The 23,891-nt window shown below is 40.2% G+C and overlaps 1 long non-coding RNA gene across 15 annotated transcripts in view; it reads right to left on the bottom strand.

Annotated features, from left to right (window-relative positions):
• Positions 1–23,891, bottom strand: part of LOC146395980 (uncharacterized) — a 350,884-nt gene that overhangs the window by 214,948 nt on the left and 112,045 nt on the right. The window lies entirely within an intron of this gene.

Here is a 23,891-nt window from a genome sequence, read left to right on the forward strand (position 1 = left end):
CTAACACAGAGCAGGAACTCAAATTGCTGTTGGAAAAATAAATGAATTTACATCTCTTTCTCTGGCTCGCTTGCTCTCTCTCTCTCTCTCAGGCTAAATGGCCTTTCATCCCTGTCTCTCCCCAAACTGTTGTAATTAATTCTCTTTTTCTCCATGGATTGCCTTTTGATACTTCTCTATACACGGAGCCAAGCACGGCCACACTCATGGTTCCTGAATTTATATGTCTTTAATTAGAGCAATTGCAGAAACAGAGTAGCTCTCTCGGGATCAATTCCAAATTCGCAGGAGAGAAAAAAAAAATCTGAGTGATTCCACTTAGGCAGGTGTCCATTCCTGCTGAACTGACTATGCCAGGGGAACAGTCAAGGTCAGCATAATATAAACAAGTCTTCTAGGTCCATCCTCACAAGTGGGTGAGGACTGTCCTGAGGAAGAGAGGTCAAGGCCAGGACAATGGATCTTACATCAAATTAGGAGGTATTAGAGATCACGAGATGCTTAGTCTTAACTAGTCAGTGCTACAGTGTCATCAGTGAATATGCTATAGCTGTCACTCTGTCCCCTACTCCCACATGGCGCATTTCCATCTTTGCCCTCATAAAGCAGGGACTTGTCCACTGCTTCTGAACCCCAAGGCTTAGAACAGTGTTTGGTACATAGTAGGCACTTGTTAGGCATTTGTTCAATGAGTGCTGGATAGTGTCTCAGTCAACTGGAGCTGCTAAAACGAATTATTCTAGGCTAAGTGGCTTAAACAACAAACATTTATTTCTCACAGTCCTGGAGGCTGGGGAGTCCAAGACCAACATGCCGGCAGACCCAGTGCCTGGTGGGTACTCGCTTCCTGGTTTGCAGATGGCCATCTTCTTGTATCCTCACGTGTTGGAGAGCAGAGGGAGAGTCACAAGCTCTCTTTTGTCTCCTCTTATAAGGGCACGAATCTCACTCATGAAGGCTCTACTCTCATGACCTAATTTCCTCCCAAAGGCCCACTTCCTAATTCTATCACATGAGGTTAGGATTTCAACATGAGTTTGTGAAGGATGTAAGAGATAGTATAACAATCAGATGTAACCTACCTTAATTTACTACCTGTGTGTGCTCATATGAATACACATACACTGACACACATGCATGCATGCGCGCGCGCGCGCACACACACACACACACACACAAACAACTCACTGACAGCTGCAGTCACCCTCCCTGCCAATCTCAGAGGGATTGATCCGGGCAGACTTGCTCTAGGCCAATCCATAACTTGTCCTCATAACCCCAGTGTCCTGCTCTCCTAGGTCTTAGGGCCACTGTTTATTTCCTCTTTGGTATCGTTGCTTCTCTCCCTCTCTCTTTCTCTCTTTCCCTCTGACTTCTTCGCCTCAGCCTATAAAACACACTCACGTCTCTCTCACCCTAAGTTCATTTCATCTAGGAGGAATCCCAGTGCTGCTGGCCCTGTAAGATTCACCTCATTTCACTTTTTGCTTTACACATTTATGCACTGTTCAACTGAACATGGATAATTTTTGTAATTTTAAAAAGTTTTCCTCTCCCAAAATGTACAAAAACATTTATGACTTGGGTTCTGTTCTTCGAGTAGCCTTGCTTGACTCGTGCTGGCCAGCCAAGCATCCACAGGTCCTGGCGTACATCTAGAGCTGCATTTGCCACATGATAGAAAATCATCTGCATACAGCACCCCTCCCCTCCAAACTGTCAGCTCTTAGTGAGGAGGGACCAAGACTTTTCAAATCTTTGATTTTCTAGGTCCAAGGACCCGTCTGATGGTAGTAGAATTCCACTAAGAGTTTGTTGACTCATTCTCAACATTGCTGTCAAAGGAAGGAGAAGCACCTTATATTATTGGCCAGACTTAATACTTCACTGCCTAGCAAAATAGAAACAGCACAAATAATTGAATACTCACAGTAAATAAGTTGAGTGAATAACTCCATGTATGGCTGTGCCTTGACTTATAAAGTAATTGACCACTTATTCCTGCAAGGAATCTGCTAATATATAGATATAGATATAGATATACATATAGATATACATATAGATATATTTTTCTCCTTTTTTTTTTTTTGGCCTCGCTCGCAGCATGTAGAAGTTCCTAGGCCAGGGATCAAACCATGCCACAGCAGCGACCTGAGTAACAACATCGGATCCTTAACCTGCTGCGCCACAAGGGAACTCCTGCTGATATTTATTATAGTGGCAATTTTTAAGGCAGTAATTCAAGCAAAAGAATCATCAAGGACTCTTCCTTCTAAGGCTTTTACACAGAATATGGGATGAATAACGCTGAAATTCTGTACTCCTATAGAAGAGAGTTTTGACCGCAGGAAATTCTCTCTCCTCAAAGATTGTATTTTGAAGAAGACAGACTTCTGACATGAATCATTTTTTTATCACCTTCATTTCTCTGACTTGTTTTGTACAATGCCCTGAATGATGGTTTAACTGCCCTCCATAGAAAATACCTCCAGAGAATGGCTGAATGCATCCATACAAACACCATGGTCTGTGTAGACATTCTCCATTCATCCACATGGGATGAAGGACAGAGAGAATGAGAAGGAACACCTGCTAAGACCCTGGGTTCATAATAGTGAAACTGAACTCCTCCCCCCCAAAGAAAACACCACAGAATTGTGATGATTTTTTATATAAATCTACCTGATAAATGACTTAAAAGGAAATCAAAACATTCCTTGGAAGAAGTCAGCAAGTCTATCCCTGGAGTTAGGGCAGAGCAGATTCTACTGCATGTACTTAAAAAGCTTTAGCAGAATTAAAGAAAACCAGGCAGAATTCCAAATGGAACTCTCCTTTCTAGCCTGTAGGTACATTAAGGATGGGGTGAAATAGAGTTTTACATTCACTTGGGAATCTGAGAATATTTGCTCTGGGTGGGTGCCCATGTTCTATGAGTTTGGGAATTAAAGAGAGAACGAATGAAATGCTATCATTTAGAGCAGGTTTGAGCCAATGCAACACTTGCAGGTCTAATGATTCTTGGCTATTCAGAGGGGGCTGAGTCATATCAGAACTGTTCTCAGCCATGACACACATCCCTTCATCAATTTACTATCCATTTAGACTGTACACCAACCCCTTCCAAAGGATTTTCAGTAGCTCAGTACAACTGGAATCCTTTTCCCCTCTCCTAATCAGTACTTGACCCCCCACAGCTTCCTTACTTCATGGAAGCCACAGCCTTGGGTTTTAGAGGAGAGCCAGCTGAACTGGCAAGAGTCCGTCATTCCACTGTGTACATGTACCACAGCCATTTGCATTTTTCTAATTTTGGATTCCTGCTTCAATAGGCACATGGGACACTCTTGAAGGTATCTTGGCAACCCACCCCCCTTGTCATGCATGAAGGTGCCTAGTCCCAGGTTGACTAATCCACTCATCTAAATTACACATGTGGGGTGACCATGGGATTTGCTGACTGTGTTCATCTCAGCGCAGCTACTGGAGTTTTTCAACATCTCAAGTTACGTGAAGCATATGTTAGAATAAATCGACTGCCTTCTGCTGCTAGGTTTTGGCTCTGCTTCCAGAGAACTTCTGAGTGAGAAAAGGGGATACTCACTCAGTGTGAGAGATCCTTTTCTCTTATCTGGCTGGACTTGAAGCAGAGAAAACAAGGAATTTGAACCTGACCCTGGTCCTCTGTGGTCTGGCATGCCAGAATCTGAAAGGGAAAGGAAGCAAAGGGGAAAGAGTAGCACTAATAGAAAAATTCTCCATGGGATTGGGACATGATTTCAAGGGCTTCTATTTTAAAAAGTAATCTCCTGGGTGCTCTTTGATTCCTTTACTAAGGATGGAAGTGAGCTATTCCACTAGAAACTCAAACCTAAAATGCAAATATCTGTATAGTAGGGCTAGTCTAAGTTGTCTATTTCACTAAGGGTGAGTCAGGCAGTGGCCTGGGCTCCTTCTGCCATATTCCTGTGTGCCCAGCACTGAGGGGCTGGGGAATTCAGAAAGTACAGTGACATCTAATGGACCTGGCCCAGGGATAGAGAGTGAAGGAGGCATGATACAAGGAGAACAGGAGTGCCCCTGGGAAATAACTCAGCATAAGTGAAGTCGGTATCTGCTTGGTAGGTAAGACTCAGCCAGTGGTCTGAGGCTGGAGAGGTCTAGTAGTTCTGAGCACTCAGCAGAGGCTCTCCAAGGCCCCAGGTCTTATTCAGATTCTAGGTCCTGTTTTTGCCCTGGAGAGAAACTGACTTTAAATCAATGGTTTTTACTTCCGGGCTTTGCAAATCCTTGGCTTCTAGAGCTAGAGCTGTAACATTTGAGGGTTCAGTCAACCTGGATTAAAACTCCTAATAGGGTGCAACATAGACAAGCATTCTCCTTCTCATAGTCTGGAAGTAGCAAGAGTGACAGTGACCATGACCAGTTCAAAGCACTGGGACCTGGGGCCATGAAACTGAGTAATAACGAGTACTGACTTCCATGGATACTCAGAGCACTCTAGGAGTGCCCAGAGGCAGATTTGCAAAACACTAGAATCTCTGAATCCAGGCAGGCCAGTTACATCAATGGAACTAAACTGAACCGTCTTCACTAGCTGGTAAAATACAAGACATTTGGGTTATACCTGGAAGAAATAATTAAGTACTCTCCTTCCTCATTAAGTACTCTAAATGCTACTAAAGATGCATACTTTCCTATCTGAGACTGAGGTAACCCTTGGTAAAAAGAGGAAGATATGGGGAATAGGAGGTGAGAAAGATGAAGGCAAAGACTTTTTAAAGAACACACGCTTATATTAAAAAAAATTTAAACAAAATTAAGGCTGCTTCTAACTTATAGTAAAGGCCAGAAAGCTCAGTCTACCAAGAGGAAGACTCCAGAAGGGACCAGAGTCCATAGCACAGCACAAACATCTCTTCCCAGCTCCTTCTCTTCCAGTCTAGCACCACCCTCCTTACACAGGAGCCAGGAGGAGCCTGGGTGTCCTTTGCTCCTTCTTTCCTACCTCTCTTACCCCTGGGGCCCACACATCTTTGTGGGTGACCAATGAGCCACTGCAGGCACCTCTGCAAGATAAGTCCTGCGGTCATCTACCCCAGCCCCCATCCAAATGTGCATGCTGTTGCCATATGCTAACAAAGAAGGTCTAGTTTAGATAAATACTTCCATACTGGGTAATTTTTTTTTTTTTTTGTCTTTTTGTCTTTTTAGGGCTGCACATGTGGCATATGGAGGTTTCCAGGCTAGGGGTCTAATCGGAGCTACAGCTGCCAGCCCACACCACAGCTGCAGCAATGCCAGATCCAAGCCTCATCTGCGACCTACACCACAGCTCAAGGCAACGCTGGATCCTTAACCCACTGAGCGAGGCCAGGGATCAAACCTGCAACCTACACCACAAGTAACCTTTTTTATATTTTTCAGTGGGTTCCTGTATGTCTGTGAAAAAGATTCTAATTATCTAGGGAAGAACTCCTACAACATATGAGAACTTCCCCATTCAAATCTTAGTCTTTGGATCTTATTTAAAACCTTCAACATAGTTCCATAGGTCAAAGAGCAACAACAAACAATAATTGCAATTCAGGACCACTGGAACATAAATGATAGCATTCTTAAAATCAAATATGCCGCCTTCATATCAAACTACTGCCATCATTTTATTTTAAAATTCCATTTTTGTAAATTAAAAACTGTGTCATCAGGCAATTATGGATACTTTTTTGTGTTCTAAGAAAAAAATCTATAAGAGGGTCATTTTGCTCTTTAGTTTTTTCATAGAATTGGACTAAATCATGGCAATTAGTGTAACGGAAATGTTTATAGCAATCTCTGATGGCAGTTCCACTAATGTAATGATTTAGCTCAAGCCCAGTAAAACATGAACATGTATCATTAAGATGAATTGGAATCAAAAGCAAAGCAAGTTTTTGCTTACAGTAATTCAACATACATCATCTCATCAGCAATGCCAACTATAAAATTAAGGATATACAATTAGTCAATCAGACGGTTCCTGAATTAATTAATTAAGCAAAGAAAATCAGCAAGCAAGGACAGGACTACATCCAACAACATACTCCTCTTGGAGCAATCCTTTCTGTTAATTTTTAGTTATCCCAATAAATCATCGGACTAAATCTTACCCATATGGTTTTAGTGACCAGGATACCACCCAGATCAGCCTTTGCAAAATTCTTAACTTAGTAGCCACCACTTTGCTATCTCATAAATTCACCCTCCAAGAGGACATGTAGCTTTGTTTTTATATCTGAGAATTATCTGATTTGTTGTGTGCCTGACAAAGCTATGCCTCTAATAATCCTCGAGGGTTCATTCAACAGCTGCCAATAGAATAATGCTTAAAAACAGGGTTAATTATATTCCTCCAATAGGAATAAGAAGAAATTTAGTTACCTTGAGGCTTAGATTTTAAGACAGAGTATTACTGGAAATAGAGAACATTTTATAATGATAAAAGAAGAATGGTAAAATGCCAATGGTGGAACCGAGGTGGCACTCCAGGTGAGTGCTCACTGTGAAATTCTTTAACTTTTCTATTTGTTTAAAAATTTTCAAGATATAACATTGGAAAGTACATGGAATTAAAATGTATGACAACAATCACACAAGACAGAAGGTGGTAAATGAGGTTAACGTCTTTGCACGGCCAGAGAAATAGTAAGAATAAAATTCACAGTGGAATCAAATAAGTCAGAAATTCATATTATAATTGCTAGGGTAAGCACTAACAGAATAATAGAAGACATATAACAAACTAGTTGGTCAGCAGAGTGGGTCTGGAATAATAACTTCTCAATCTCAGTGAAAGTAAGAAAGGAGAGAGGGAGTTCCCGTCGTGGCGCAGTGGGTAACGAATCTGACTAGGAACCATGAGGTTGCAGGTTCGATCCCTGGCCTTGCTCAGTGGGTTAAGGATCTGGCATGGCTGTGAGCTGTGGTGTAGGTTGCAGATGCGGCCCGGATCCCATGTTGCTGTGGCTCTGGTGTAGGCTGGTGGCTACAGCTCCGATTGGACCCCTAGCCTTGGGAACCTCCTCATGCCACGGGAGCAGCCCTAGAAAAGGCAAAAAAAAAAAAAAAAAAAAAAAAAAAAAGACAAAAGAAAAAAAAAAAAAAAAGAAAGGAGAGAGAAAATATCTAAAACAACTGAGTCAAATAGAAAACAAATAGTGATATGGTAACTACAGACCAAGTATGTGATAGTAATTTTTAAAATAATTAAATTCTCCAAAGAAAAGAAAAAGTTGATCAGAGTAAATTTTTTAGAGTCCTTATGCTGCTTAAAAATACCTTAGATATAAGGACACATAATGGTTATAAGAAAAAAATGGAAAAGGGCATACCAGATAAACAATAAGCAAAAGGACTGGTGTAACTATACTAATATCAGACAAAGTAGATGTTAATACAACAAGCATTAACAGCAATAAAGAGGGCCATTTCATAATTATAAAAGGATTGAGTCACCTGAAAGATATTACAATAAAAAATTTTATGCATTGGAGTTCCCATTGTGCCTCAGCAGTAATGAATCCAACTAGTATCCATGAGGATGTGGGTTTGACCCCTGGCCTTACTCAGTGGGTTAAGGATCTGGCATTGCTGTGAGCTATGGTGTAGGTCACAGATGCAGCTCAGGTCCTGCATTGCTGTGGCTGTGGCATAGGCTGGCAACTATAGCTCCGATTTGACCCCTAGCCTGGGAACTTCCATATGCAGTGGATGCATATGGAAAAAAAAAAAAAAAGATCCCAAAAAATTAAAAAATGAAAACTTCATGCAACAAAATATGTAAAGCAACAATTGGCAATACTAAAGAGAAGCAGACAAATTCACAATTCTGTTAAGAGATTTTGCAATTCTTTTTCAGGAACTAACAGAAGAAACAAATAGTAGAGATATGGAGTATTAAATAACATGATTAAACATAAGCTGACAATATAGAAAGAAGAGTGCAGCCAGGAGCTACAGAATTCATCTATTTCCTAAGTGCACATGAATAATTCATTAAAATTTACATTTGTCTGGCTATAAGCATATCCAAATAATTGTGAGAAGCCTGAAATTATACACACCATGTTCTCTAACCACAGTGGAATTAACCTAGAAGTCAGTCACAAATAGACACACTTTAGAGTGGGATCAAGATGGTAGAGGAGAAAGATGTGGCACTCACCTTCTCCCACAAACACATCAAAAAAAAAAAAAAAAACCATCTACATGTAGAGCGATTGGCACAGAAAACCTACTGAACCCTGGCAGAAGACCTTAAACCTCCAAAAGGGGTAAGAAACCCTCCACTGAACTAGGTAGAACAAAAAGAAAAATTAAAGAGAGAGAGAGAAGAGGGAAAAAAAAAAAAAAGGAACCAGGATGGGACCAGTACTCCTGAGAGGGAGCTGTGAAGAGGAAAAGAATCTGCACCCTGGGAGGCCATCTAACTGGAGGGGAGCTCAGATGGAGAGAGAGGGAACCTCAACGCCTCAGAGAAAAGTGCAGCTGCTGGAATGAGGAGGGCAGAGAGAGAGAGAGAGAGAGAGAGAGAGAGAGAGAGAGAGAGAGAGAGAGAGGGAGAGAGAGAGAGAGAGAGAGCCAGCCACACAACTATTGGTACCATTGCCCCTGGACACCACAGCCTGAGACACTGGGGCAGGGGCTAGGTGCTGAAACTCGGCTCCGGAAGTCAGTTCCTGGGAGAAAACTAGGATTGGCTGTGTGGAATCAGCCTTAGGGGTTAGGAAGCAGTGTGCCACAGGCTGGGGAGAGGAGTGCCACAGCTGAGGGAGTGTGGGAGGACACCTGGGCCTACAGGAGAAGCAAAGCACCACTGTTGGGGAAGGCAAGAAGAGGAGGAGCGAGACCACCATAGGAATATCTTTCTCTGTGCCCACACAGGCTTTCAGGTGGTAGAGCACCTTTTGCACAGGCTATGGGTAACAGGACACCTCTTATTGGGCTACAGGCAGCAGGGGCAAACTGCCGCAATCATCTCAGACTCCAGAGGTGTGTGTGGCCCACCACCATTAGGGGTCGGTGAACAGGCACCACCTGCAGAGCCAAGTCACCTCAGGGGTTGGCAAGAGGAGGGCACAGCAACTGAGCACCACCTGTTGTGGCTTTCACTCCCCTGGGAATGCACACACCCTGCTGCTGCTGCTGCCAAATGCTCTGGGCATGGCTTACACCTTCCTGAGGGTCACTGCCACTTCCTGGGGACCTGCAACCAGGAGCAGCCTGTGCCATCTCACTTCAGGGTCTTGTAACTATCAAGGGCCCAGCAACCAGGCACTGCACTAGCCCTGTCCATTGCCTCCATTTCCTTGGAAGCACATGCAGGCTATTTACATCAGCACACCCTCTATCAAGGTGATAATAGTCTGTACACACTGAGGAAAGAGACAGCAAGCATCCAAACCAAAAGCAGCCTTCATACCAAAAACAAAATAGTAAGCCCTCACAAACTACCCAGGGGTGCTCTCACATATAAAGAGCTCCCCAAGGCTACAGTCATTGTTTTCCCTAAACTCACAGAATAAGAAAAATAAAATAGGAAGCTCAGGAACCATTCCCAGTTAAAAGAACAGGAGAATTCTCCTGAAGGAGCAAACAATGAAACAGACCTCTGCAGTCTAACAGACACTGAGTTCAAAGTGAAGACAGTGAAAACACTGAAGGAATTAAGAGTGGAAAAGAACAGTAATGCAGATTACCTTAGAAAGGAACTAGAAAATATAAGAAAGAGCCAGGAAAAATTATAAAATTCATTTACAGTCACAAGCTGAGTTAAAGGCACTGAAGAGCAGAATGAATAATGCAGAGGAACGAATAAGTTACTTGAAAGTAGAATAATGGAAATCACCCAATCAAGACAGTAGACAGAAAATCAAATGAAAAAACATGAAAGCAAGAGATCTATGGGATAACAATATAAAGTGAGCCCATCTATGTATAATAGGGATTCCAGAAGGAGAAGAAAGAGAAAAGAGGATTGAAAATATATTTGAAGAAATTATGGCTGAAAACTTTCCAAGTCTAAAGGAAACAGATATCAAGATACAGGAATCACAGAGAGCCCCAAACAAAGTTGAACCCAAACAGACCCACACCAAGACATACTATAATAAAAACGGCAAAAGTTAAAGAGAGGATTTTAAAGTCAGCAAGAGAAAAACAAAGAGTTAATTACAAGGGAACCCCCATAGGGCTATCAGCTGATTTCTCTACAGAAACACTAGAGGCCAGAAGAGAGTGGCAAGATATATTCAAAGTTCTAAAGGAAAAATTTCCTGCCTAGAGTACTCTACCCAGCAAGAATACCATTTAAAATAGAAGGAGAAATAAAGACTTTCTCCAACAAACAAAACCTAAAAGAATAGAGCAATACCAAACCCATTCTAAAAGAAATACTGAGGAGTTCCCATTGTGGCACAGCGGAAATGAATCTGACTAGGAACCATGAGGTTGCAGGTTCAATCCCTGGCCTCACTCAGTGGGCAAAGGATCTGGTGTTGCCATGACCATGCCATGACCTGTAGGTCGCAGATGCGGCTCAGATCTGGAGTTGCTGTGGCTCTGGTGTAGGCTGGCAGCTGTAGCTCTGATTAGACCCCTAGCTTGGGAAGCTCCATAAAAAGACAAAAAACAAAAAACAAAAACAAAAACAAAAAACGAAAAGAAAAGAAATACTGAGATGTCGCCTCTAAATAGGAAAGAAGTAAGACGATATAGGATGGAGGATCTCATAATTGGAAAATAATCAGTATATAATAATTATATTGGCTTATACTAATAAGTCAGTATACAGATCTAAAAGGAAGGAAAGAAAAACCTATTTGTAAAAGTGACAATAAGCACAAGGAACAGCAAAATGTAAACATGAAAAATGAGGGGAAAAAAGGATATCAAAATTACAAAACGTAGAGAAGAAAATCTAGACTTTTTTTAGAATGCGTGTGAGCCTATATGACTGCCAGGCTAAAGCAAACAGCTATAGGAAAGGGTTAACATACTTGAAAAACAAGGCAACCATATATCAAAACTAAACAATACATCCACAAAAACTAAAAAGAAGAGGATACATGTATAAAATAAAAAGAAATCGACCAAACAAGAAAAGAAAGGAACAAAGGAGAAACAGAATCAGCTGGAAAATAAAGTGTAAAATGGCATTAAATATATATTTATCAATGATGACCTTAAATGTCAATGGGCTGAATGCTCCAATCAAAAGACACAGAATGGCAGACTGGATTTAAAAAAAAAAAAAAAAAAAAAAAGAGCCTACTACATTATGCCTACAAGAGACTCACTTTAGGGTAAAAGACACATATAAAGTGAAAGTGAGGGGATGGAAAAAGGTATTTCATGCTGATGGAAAAGACAGGAAAGTGGAAGTTGTGATACTTATCAGACAAAATAGACTTTAAAACAAAGGGCATATACAAAGACAAAGAATGACACTATTTAATGATAAAAGGATCAATTCAAGAAGAGGATATTACAATGGTCAATATATATGCCCCTAATATAGGAGCATGCAGATACCTACAACAAATACAACAGACATAAAAGGAGAAATTGATGGGAATACAATCATAGTAGGAGACTTTAACACCCCATTCACATCAATGGACAGATCCTCTAGACAGAAAATCAGTAAGGCAACAAAGATCCTAAATGACACAATAGAAAAGTTAGACTTAATAGACATTTTCAGAACATTTCATCCAAAAAAATCAGAATATACTTTCTTCTCAAGTACACATGGAACATTCTCAAGGATCGACCACATACTGGGGCACAAAACTAACCTCAACAAATTTAAGAGTATAGAAATTATTTCGAGCATCTGCTCTGACTACAATAGCATGAAACTGTAAATCAACAACAGGAAAAGAAATGAGAAAAAACTGACTACATGGAGACTAAATAACATGCTACTAAAATCCAATGGGTCAACGAGGAAATCAAAAGGGAAATTAAAAAAATACCTTGAGACAGATGATAATGAAAACAGACCCATTCAAAATCTATGGAATGCTGCAAAAGCAGTTCTTAGAGGGAAGTTCATAGAGACATAGGCCTTCCTCAAAAAAGAAGAAAAATATCTGGAGTTCCTGTTGTGGCTCAGTAGTTAATGAACCCAGCTAGCATCCATGAGGACATGGGTTCAATCTCTGGCCTTGCTCAGTGGGTTACTGATATGGCATTGCCATGAGCTATGGTATAGGTTGCAGATGTGGCTCAGATCCATTGTTGCTGTGGCTCTGGCATAGGCTGGCAGCTACAGCTCTAACTGGACCCCTAGCCTGGGAACCTCCATGTGCTGTGGGTGCAGCCCTAAAAAAAATTTTTTTTAAATAAAAATAAAAAAGAAGAAAAATCTCAAATCAACAACTTAACCCACCACTTAAAAGAATTAGAAAAAGAAGAGAAAAACCTAAAGTCAGCAGAAGGAAGGAAATCATAAAGATCAGAGAGGAAATCTATAAAACAGAGATTCAAAAAACAATAGAAAAAATCAATAAAACCAAGAGCTGGTTCTTTGAAAGAGTAAACAAAATTGACAAACCTCTGGCTAGATTCACCAAGAAGAGAGAAAAAAACCCAAATAAACAAAATAAGAAATGAAAAAGGAGAAATATTGACGGATACTGCAGAAATACAAAAAACCTTAAGAGAATACTATGAACAATTATATACCAACAGTCTGACAACCTAGAAGACAAGGACAACTTTCTAGAGATTTACAGCCTGTCAAAACTCAATCAAGAAGAAATAAATCATTTGACCCATTACTAGACCCATTACTAGGAATGAAATTGAGTATGTAATAACAACACTCCCTACAAACAAAAACTACACTCCCTACATGCAAAAAACCAAACAACCAGGACCAAATGCCTTCACAGGAGAATTCTACCAAACACACAAAGAAGAACTTATCCCCATCCTTCTTAAACTATTCCAAAAGGTTGAAGAAGGAACACTCCCAAACATATTCTATGAAGCCACCATCACCCTAATACCAAAACCAGACAAAGATACTATCAAAAAAGAAAATTACAGGCCAATATCTTTGCTGAATATAGACACAAAAATTCTCAACAAAATTTTAGCTAACCAAATCCAACAATACATCAAAAAGATCATACACCATGACCAGGGGAATTAATCCCAGGTTCACAAGGATAGTTCAACATACACAAATCAATCAATGTCACACACCACATTAACAAAAGAAAAGACACATGATCATTTCAATAAATGTAGAAAAAGCATTTGAGAAAATCCAAGACCCATGCATGACAAAAACTCTTACCAAAGTGGGTATAGAGGGAACATACCTTAACACAATAAAAGCCATTTATGACAAACCCACAGCAAATATAATACTCAATGAAGAAAAGCTGAAAGCCCTCCCACTAAAATCTGGAACAAGACAAGGATGCCCACTCTCATCACTTTTATTCAACATAATATTGGAAGTCTAGCCATAGCAATCCAACAAACAAAAGAAATAAAAGGTATCCAAATTGGAAGAGAAGAGGTAAAACTGTTACTCTATACAGATGACATGATACTATATATAGAAAACCCTAAGGACTCCACACAAAAACTACCTGAACTAATCAAGGAATTCAGCAAAGTAGCAAGATACAAGATTAACATTCAGAAAGCAGTTGCATTTCAGTATACTAACAATGAAATATTAGAAAAGGAATATAAAAATACAATACCTTTTAAAATCACACCTCCAAAAATTAAGTACCTAGAAACAAACCTGACCAAGGAGGTGAAGGGATTACATGCTGAGAACTATAAAATATTAATCAAGGAAATTAAAGAGGATTCAAAGAAATGGAAAGATATCCCATGTTCCTGGAATGGAAGAATTAATATTGTTAAAATGGGCCATACTACCCAAAGCAATCTATAGATTCAATGCAATCCCTATCAAATTACCCATGACATTTTTCACAGAACTAGAACAAACAATCCAAAAATTTATATGGAACCACGAAAGACCCAGAATTGCCAAAGCAACCCTGAGGAACAAAAACCAAGTAGGACCTATAACTCTCCCAGATTTGAGACAATATTACAAAGCTATAATAATCAAGACAGTGTGATACTGGTACAAAAACAGACCAACCGACCAATGGAACAGAATAGAGAATCCAGAAATAAACCCAGACACCTATGGTCAATCAAGCTTCAACAAAAGTGGGCAAGAATATAAAATGGGAAAAAGACAGTCTCTTCAGGAAGTGGTGCTGAGAAAACTGGACAACTGCATATATATCAATGAAACTAGAACATACCCTCACACCATGCACAAAAATAAACTCAAAATTGCTTAAAGATTTAAACATAAAACAAAACACCTAGAAGAGAACATAGGCAGAACATTCTCTGACATCAACCGTACAAATGCTTTCTCAAGGCAATAGAAATAAAAACGAAAATAAACCAATGGGACCTGATCAAACTTAACAAGCTTTTGCACTGCAAAAGAAACCATAAAAAAAACAAAAAGACAACCTATGGAATGGGAGAAAATAGCTGCAAACGATGCAACCAACAAGGGCCTCATCTCCAAAATATAAAACAACTCATACAACCCAACAGCAAAAAACCAAACAACCCAATTGAAAAATGGGCAGAAGACCTAAATAAACATTTCAAAAAAACACTCAACATCACTATTTATTAGAGAAATACAAATCAAAACTACAGTAAGTTACCACCTCATACCAGTCAGAATGACTATTATTACTAAGTCCATAAATAACAAATGCTAGAGAGGGTGTAGAGAAAAGGGAACCCTCCTGCACTGTTGGTGGGAATGTAAATTGGTACAACCACTATGGAAAACAGTATGGAGGTACCTCAGAAAACTAGATATAGAACTACCACATGACCCAGCAATCCCATTCCTGGGCGTATATTTAGACAAAACTTTCACTGAAAAAGATACATGCACCCCTATGTTCAGTGCAGCACTATTCACAATAGCCAAGACATGGAAACAACCTAAGTGTCCATGGACAGATGAATGGATTAAGAAGATGTGGTATATATACACAATGGAATACGAGTCGGCCATAAAAAAAGAACAAAATAATGCCATTTTCAGCAACATGGATGGAACTAGAGAGTCTCTAAGTCAGGAAGAGAAAAACAAATAGCATACAATATCACTTATATCTGTAATCTAATATATGGCACAAATGAACCTATCTACAGAAAAGAAACTATGTCTTAGACATGGGAGAACAGACTTGTGGTTGCCAAGGGGGAGGGGGAGGGAGTGGCATGGCCTGGGACTTTGGGGTCAGTGGATACGAACTATTGCATTTGGAGTGGACAAGCAACAAGGTCCTTCTGTGTAGCACAAGGAACTATATCCAATTACTTGTGATGGGATATGTTAGAAATAAAATGAGAAAAAGATTTATATATATAACTGGGTCATTTTGCTGTACAGCAGAAATTGACAGAACACTGTAAATCAAATATAATAAAAAAACTTTTAAAGACACATTTTAAAGTCCTCAAATGTTTAAAATTTAGGCAAAACAATTCTAAAAACAGTATGAATAAAGGAGAAATCACAATAGAATCAGAAAATATTTTGAATCAAAAGATAACAAAAATTTGTGAGATGCTGTTAAAGCATACTTCCATGAAGTTTTTTGGTTTTTTTTTGTTTTGGTTTTGGTTTTTAGGCTGCACCCGCAGCATGCAGAGGTTCCAAGCTGTAGCCACTGGCCTACAGCACAGCCACAACAATATGGGATCCGAGCCGCATCTTCCACCTACACCACAGCTCACGGTAACACCAGATCCTTAACCCGCTGAGGGAGGCCAGGGATCAAACCTGTGAGGCCAGGGATCAAACCTGCGTCCTGGTTGATCCTAGTCAGATTCGTTTGTGTTGAGCTATGACAGGAACTCCTCCATGAAGGATTATATTACAACTTATGACAATGTAACAATTATCAAGACAAAGTGAATTCTGTGCAAGGATAAATGGACTAATGGAACATAACTGAGTCCAGAAAGATCTACCCATAAATAATCACTTGATAAATGACAAAGTTGTCCCAGTGCAGTGGGGAAAAGGATGGTCTTTTCAGTAATGACACATGGTCAATGGTAAATCCATATGGAAAAATAAAATTAATATCGACTCCTACCTCACATACACAAAGATATATACTTCAGATGGATTGCAGAGCTAAATATAAAAATTAAATAATAAAGCTAAATAATAAAGTTTAATCTAGGAGAGAGTATGGTCTCATAATCATGATCTTGGTGTAGATGCAATGGTAGACATGAACAAAAAGCAAAAATTAAAAAGAGAAAGACTGGGAGTTCCCATGTGGCTCAGCAGGTTAAGGATCCCATGTTGTCACTATAGTGGTTCAGGTCACCGCTGTGGCAAGAGTCTAATCCTTGGTCTGGGAACTTCTACATGCCTTTGGTGTGGCCAAAAAAGAGAAAGAGAGAGAGAAAGACTGATTCATACTGTAAAAAAAGAAATTTTATGATATATTGTGAAAAGCTAGTTATAAAACTGTAACTTCATTATAACCCCAAATTTTAAAAATACCTTTGTATATATGTGTGAGCAAAAAAGGAGAATCATCAAAATGTGAAGAGTAGTGACCTCTGTGTGACGGGTGTGGGTAGTTTTTATTTTCTTTATATTTTTCTGTATTTCTAATCTTCCTTACATTGACATATATTATTTTTACAATCATTCAAAATAATATTTCATTTATGTTATGGCCTGAATGGTGTGTCCCCCCAAAATCCATATGTTGAAAGCCTAATGTCCAATGTGATGGTATCAGTAGGTGCAGCCCTTAGAAGGTACTAAAGCTACCTTGTGTGGACACAGGGAGGACCAGGAGGAGGGCCCTCGCTCGAAGGCATTCATGCTGGTACCTTGATTTTGGACTTCCCAACCTCCAGAACTGTGAGAGAAAAATTCCTGTTGTTTTAAGCTATCCAGTCTGTGGTATTTTGTTATAGCACTCTGAACAGTCTAAGACAAGCCCCCTTTCCATTTTTATTTTCTTTATTTATTTATTTTGTCTTTTTGTCTTTTTTTAGGGCCACACCCGTGGAGGTTTCCAGGCCAGGGGTCTCATCAGAGCTGTAGCCGCTGGCCCATGTCACAGCCACAACGCCAGATCCAAGCCACGTCTGCGACCTACACCGTAGCTCACAGCAGCACCAGATCCTTAACCCATGGAGCGAGGCCAGGGATTGAACCCACAACCTCATGGTTCCTAGTTGGATTCATTTTCACTGTGCCACCACGGGAACTCCGACAATCCCCTTTCTTAAAAGTAACAACCTTACCTACTTCAGAGTGTGAGGTGTTAATCTGATAAAAGGAAAATCAGAGACAAGGACTGACTGCTAAATGAACACATGACCAAGTAACAACAAACAGTGCAATATTTAGGTTAGGAAACCAACCTGTACAATTTTTTTAACTAAAAAGGAGTTCAATTTTAATTTAATAAACAAGAATTCTTCCTTAATTAGCGTATTTTCCAAAGGGAATCTGCATTTCATCATAAAGACAGACAAAACATCCAAGTTTTCTTCATCCATAGGAGGAGGTAATGCAATGGGAAGCATCAGAATCTGGCAAATTTATACAGTGTTACATTGTACAGCAAGACGTGCTCATGAAAAGTAGGAAGAGCCCGTTCTATTCCAGGTTCTGACTTCACTGCAAGGCACTCAGCCTCAGACACAGTGACAGCATTTTCTGACAGGACTGTGGTGCCAGAAATGGTGACAGAGAGAGGAGAAGAGTTCGAGGACTGAGTCAACAGAAGTGTCCCGGGGATGATCTAGGGAAAGACTGGCAAAGGAAGTGCCCTCTTGGCTAGAACAGGAAATGACAATTAGGAGCAAAGAAAATCGGGGAATGCCAGAAAATGAACTGAATCCTCACTCCTCGCGAGAACGAACATACATGATGGGGGGATGGGGGGTAAAGCAGTGCAAAGTGGGCTAAAAGCACAATTAGAGAAGCTACACAGTTTACCCAAGGTCACCCAGTTGGTAAATAACTGAGCTGAGTTCTGAACAAAACTTGTGATTTCCCCAGAGCCAAACATCTCCCAGGACTCAGAAAGAAGGGCCAGCCAGATGTCCCTCTTCCTCCACTCTATTTTGCCATGACAGCAAACACAAGCCTGAAGCTTCTGGGTGTCAGCATTCCTCTTCCAGCACTCTGAATGCCAAAAGCCCAGAAGGAAACATGACCGAACAGTTTGCCAACCAGGTGTTTGTAAAAAGCGGGTGGGGGGAGAGAAGGAAAACTAAGGCTGTGTTAGGATGTATCAGCAATGTAATCAGGGCCATGGTTTAAGACTCTGCTCTCAAGGAACAGAGGGGCCTCCAATTTGTGCAACATGGGAGGGGGGGCATTCAGTGTGTGTTTACGTCCCCAGAGGTTGTGCAACACGCAGTCTCACAAATGGTTAAATAAGTTGAAATACTGCAAGAGTACATCATGGACTATTTCTCAGACTTATCCTCAAAACATGCAACATGCAGATAATAGAAAAGAAAAAAAGGATGACATCACTTACCTTGTCAGGGTTTCTGCTGGGATACAGGTACTAAGCAGGGAAGTGACTGTGTCCCAAGTCCTTAGAGCCATTACAGGGAGTCCAGAGCCAACAAGAGGTCTCTTGCATTGAGGACACACTGCCAGGAGGTTGATTCTCAGACACCTGCAGACTGTCCTTACTTGAGGACCATGGTATGAGAGCACTGTGGGGCATCTATGTCTCAACCCAAAACACCGCCTGCCTCTAAGTGCCACAATTGATTCCTGACCTTGTGTCACTACCCGGCTTTCAACACTTTTCTTTTCAACTCTATTTGGTTTTATTTCTCAGTCTTGCTGTTTTCTGAATTAATCAAGTGATAATTATCTTTTCAGTTATTTTTGTTTTTTAAAATAAATTATGTTTAACTACATAAAAAGTGCGTTCTTGTTGTATTTATCATGCCAAAGCATATACCCAAAATACAATGTCTTCCTTGACAGCCAGCCCCATCCCACTGATATCATCACCACTGACCCAATACTATTCCCCTCTCCAGAGGAAAAACACTATACTCGATTTGTATGTACCTTTCTGGAACTTTTAAAATACATTTCAAAGATGTCTGTGTCCGTAAAGAATTATATGATGATATTCTTTCACACAAAGGGTATCATGCCATCCATACTGTTTTGACCTGCTTCATTCACTTAAAAATCTGTCTTAGCAGAGAAAGACAAACATCATACGATATCACTTATACGTGTAATCTTAAAACAAAAATGATGCAAATGAACTTATTTACAAAACAGAAACAGACTCAGAGACTTCAAAAACAAACGATGAAAAAGTAGCAGGGAGGGAAGCATTGAGAGCTTGGGATCGGCATATGCACACCATGGTGTATGGAATGGATGGTCAATGAGGACCTGCTGCAAAGCACCGGGAACTCTACTCAATATTCTCTGATAACCCTTATGGGAAAAAGAATCTGAAAAAGAATGAATATTTGTATATGTATACCTGAATCACTTTGCTGCAGAGCAGAAGTTATTACAACGTTGTTGATTAACTATACTTCAATAAAACTTCAAAAAATAAATTTATAAAAAGCGGGGGGAGTACTTCCTGTTGTGGCTCAGTGGGTTTAGAACCCCACTAGTCTCCATGAGGATGTGGGTTAGATCCCTGGCTTTACTAAGTGGGTTAATTAAGGATCTGGCATTGCCACCAGGTGCCGCAAAAGCCACAGATGCGGCTTGGATCCCATGTTGCTGTGGCGCAGGCCTCAGCTGCAGCTCCAATTTAACCCTTAGCCCAGGAACTTCCATATGCTGCAGGTGCAGCCATAAAAAAAAGGGCTCGGGGGTATCTGTCTTGGAAGTGTTTCCCTGGAAGTATACCCAGATCTACTTCATTCCTGTTACTGTTAACTACAGTGTGGTTAAGACTGCTGCATAGCTTGTGGCAACCTCGTTTGTGTAACCACTCTCCTACTGCTTCCAATTTTTCACTATCACAAAAAATGCAGTAATGAACGTTCTTGTATATAAAACTTTGGGCACATGTCTGAACATTTCTTCGGGACAAATGTCTTTAAGTGAAACTTCTATAAATTATAACAGTTTCAATAAAATTATTTTTCCCTCAAGGCCATACCAACTCATACCCTCACAGATCGTAAACGAGAGCAGGTGTTTTCCCCATCTTCACTACCACTGGACATTATTGGTTTTCCAGGAAACCCAACAGGCAATTTCACTTCCCTGAGTATACTAGTAAGGGTGAGCAGTACTTTTCAAATGTCTATTTTCTTTGTAGTTCCCTATATTTTATTCAGCTTCTTTGATAGCTTTGTTTTTTTCCAGTTAACTCCATGGTCCATCTGGGGTTTATTTTCTGCATATTTTGATGAGGAAAAACCCTAATTTTATTTATTTTTTCCAAACAGAAAGTCAATAGTCTGCCCATAATTTATTGAAGATTCTCTTTTTTCCAAGGTGAAATTTTTTTTTGGCTTTTTAGGGCCGAGGCATATGGAAGTTCCCAGGCTAGGGGTCGAACTTGAGCTACAGCTGCTGGCCTACACCACAGCCACAGCAGCGAGGGATCCGAGCCGTGTCTGCAACCTACGCCACAGATTATGGCAACACCAGATCCCTAACCCATTGAGAAAGGGCAGGGATCGAACCCGAGTTCTCATGGATCCTAGCGGGGTTCATTAACCGCTGAACCACGAAGGGAACTCCTCCACGGTGATTTAAATTACTTCCATTTAAAATGTGTATAAATCAGGAGTTCCTGTTGTGCCTCGGTGGGTTACGAACCCGACTAGTATCCATGAGGATGTAGGTTTGATCCCTGGCTTTACTCAGTGGGTTAAAGATCCAGCAAGCTTCCGTGTAGGTCTCAGGGGAGGCTTGGATCTGGTGTTGCTGTGGCTGTGGTGTAGGTCGGCAGCTACAGCTCTGATTTGACCCCTGGCCTGGGAACTTCCATATGCCGCAGGTGCGGCCCTAAAAAGCAAAAACAAACAAACAAACAAACAAAAAAACCCTGTATGAATCTTCATTTATTAGGGGTCAGATTAGAACTCCATATTCTCTTCTACTGATCTATTATTAAGCCAGGAATTGTTTTAATTACTAAAGCTTAATTGTATGTTTAATGTCCAATAGGGTGACAATGGATGTTTTTTTACATTTTCTTTTCCAGATGAATTTCAGAATTAGCTTGACAAATTTCTCGAGAAAATTCCATTAGCAATTATTTAAATTTCCTTTTCTGTCATTTAGTAAAGTATTACAGTTTACTTTCTATAAAACTCACATAGCTCCTGTTGGGTTTCTTTCTAAGTTTTCTTTTTTATTGTTTGATTTGCTTTTGGTTTTTGGCTAAGCACATGCATTTGATGTCACATCTGATGTGACCTCACTGTGTTACCAATTAACTATTACCCTAACCACAATGCAAATAAAACTATCATTTTTGCTAGATAGGTCTCCAAAAATTTACTCAATCATCATTAAATTACTGTAGGTCATGCTGTTCAGTTTCCTGAATCTACATTTTGCAATTAATTTGGTCTGTGAACAGATAATGCAATCCAAGAGAATATTAACTAAGGTTTCTTGATTGTGGTGAGTGACCTGCAGACCTGCTTCAAGAAATTTCCGGTCCCAAACCCCTTCTGTACCAGGCTCTCCATCTTGTTTCAACCAAAGGAGCAATGCTTTTGCTATTTCACACGGGGGTTCTCTGTGTAATTTCATTTGAAAGCGAATTCCCCGATGGGAAATAAAAAAGTTTTTTGTTTGTTTTGAAAAGCACTGTGTTGTAGTATGAAACTCAGGAAACAGAGGACCATTTGTTCAAGGCTGGAACAAATTCAGGCTGCTTCTTGAAGTGACTGCTGCCTGGGCCTGCAGAAACCCCTGGGACCCACTTCCTTGTAGGTTCCTTGGCTACAACCTACCATATCTCCTCAGACTGATAAACTGGGCTTCACCCACCATCTCTGTACTCATAGTTGCCAAAGTCTAAAGATCTGCCTTCACTCAGCAACATAGAGCTTCTGCTTTCCAAGCTTTCATCAGCGTTCAGTTTTCTCCAACACCTACCAAAGGTTGGCTGCAACTAATGATATTTGGGAAAGATTGTCTAAGGTTTGTATAATCTATATACTCGCCAAGGTCTTTCAAATTCTATCCTTAGATGGAATTGGACAGCCAGAACAATAAGTATCTGGACTTCTGATTTCAGCACTTAGAGAAATCACCTTTACTCACCTAAGTATTGCACTCTGGTTTTGATTTAAGGTCATTCCAAGAGGCATGAACAAATGATCCAATGAATGAATGAATGAACAACCAGATTTAAAGAGAATCAATTTGCAAAGCAGGAAACCATATTTTTGTCACTATAGGCAGCCTGATTTAAAAGTCTATTAGAAAAGGAACTAATTAATTTAGTCTCCTCTCAATTCAGTTAAATTTTGCACAGCCAAAATAAAGTATAATTATCAGAAATACCTCAATATTAGCTGGAAATTTTAAGTACTGTAAAATATGCATTGAATATAGAAGTTGTTCTTAAATTAAGCATTATTTCTATCTTTAACAATCCAAGATGCTAAAACTTCAAAACAAGTGTTCACTATAAAGGGCTTGCTTTATGCTTAATGCATGACTTAGCCAATTTTATGGATTATTTGAAATTGTGGGTTTTGTAACGTGGACGTACAGAACTTTTCAGGACAGATTTGCTTTATGACTTAGACCTTTACATCAAACAACTGAACTTGTAAACTAAGTCAAAATAACAGGTACGTCGCATGATGGCTATGGGAATTGTTCATTTCCTTCACTGTAGACACGAGCCAGAACAGATTTTACTATTCACTTACTACGTTTCTTAAAAATGTATTTCGGGGAGTTCCCGTCATGGCGCAGTGGTTGACGAATCCGACTAGGAACCACAAGGTTGCGGGTTCGATCCCTGCCCTTGCTCAGTGGGGTTAAGGATCCAGCGTTGCCGTGAGCTGTGGTGTAGGTCACAGATGCGGCTCGGATCTGGCGTTGCTGTGGCTCTGGCATAGGCTGGCGGCTACAGCTCCGATTGGACCCCTAGCCTGGGAACCTCCCATATGCTGTGGGAGCGGCCCAAGAAATTGCAAAAAGAAAAAAAAAAAAATGTATTTCATGGCACTCCTTACTCAACTTTGATGGAAAAGGTTATTTCCCTAGACACACAAAAGGGAAAGAAAGGGGGAAGGGATGGAGAGAGAAAAGGAAGCAAGTTCTTTCAACTGCACAAAAGACTGTATCATCCTTAGGGATGTTCCACATACCATATGTTTAAATGGGATTTCTGTATCATCATTATTATATCATTACATATACCATTATTTTAATGTCTAATAATAGCAGAAACATTGGCTAGAAGATTTATTTTCCCAAACTGCCTGTGGGTAAGAGAGGCTCTCCTTTCCGCGTCATTCCCACTAAGCTGCACCATGTGTGATTCTACACTTTCTTACAACAGCTCTGTCCCAGCCCACTCAGGGGGAATGGTGGGGAAGGCGCAGGCAGTACCGTGTTTGTACTGGGGGAAAGACCAAGACTGGCTGAACTTTTTGGTTTGTTATTACGCATAGCCCTCCAGACTATTTTCTAAGGATGATGTATATATTTTTAATATCATGTTGCTTTAGCATTAAATTTTATCAGGCTACGAAAAAGGAGTTTTTCTCTATAGAGCAATACAAGTTTTGTA

Source organism: Sus scrofa, chromosome 15 (assembly GCF_054392235.1).
Source record: "Sus scrofa isolate SSC_HxYL_T2T_F1_AM1 chromosome 15, Sscrofa_HxYL_maternal_Yorkshire_Landrace_v2.0, whole genome shotgun sequence".
NCBI lineage: Eukaryota > Metazoa > Chordata > Mammalia > Artiodactyla > Suidae > Sus > Sus scrofa.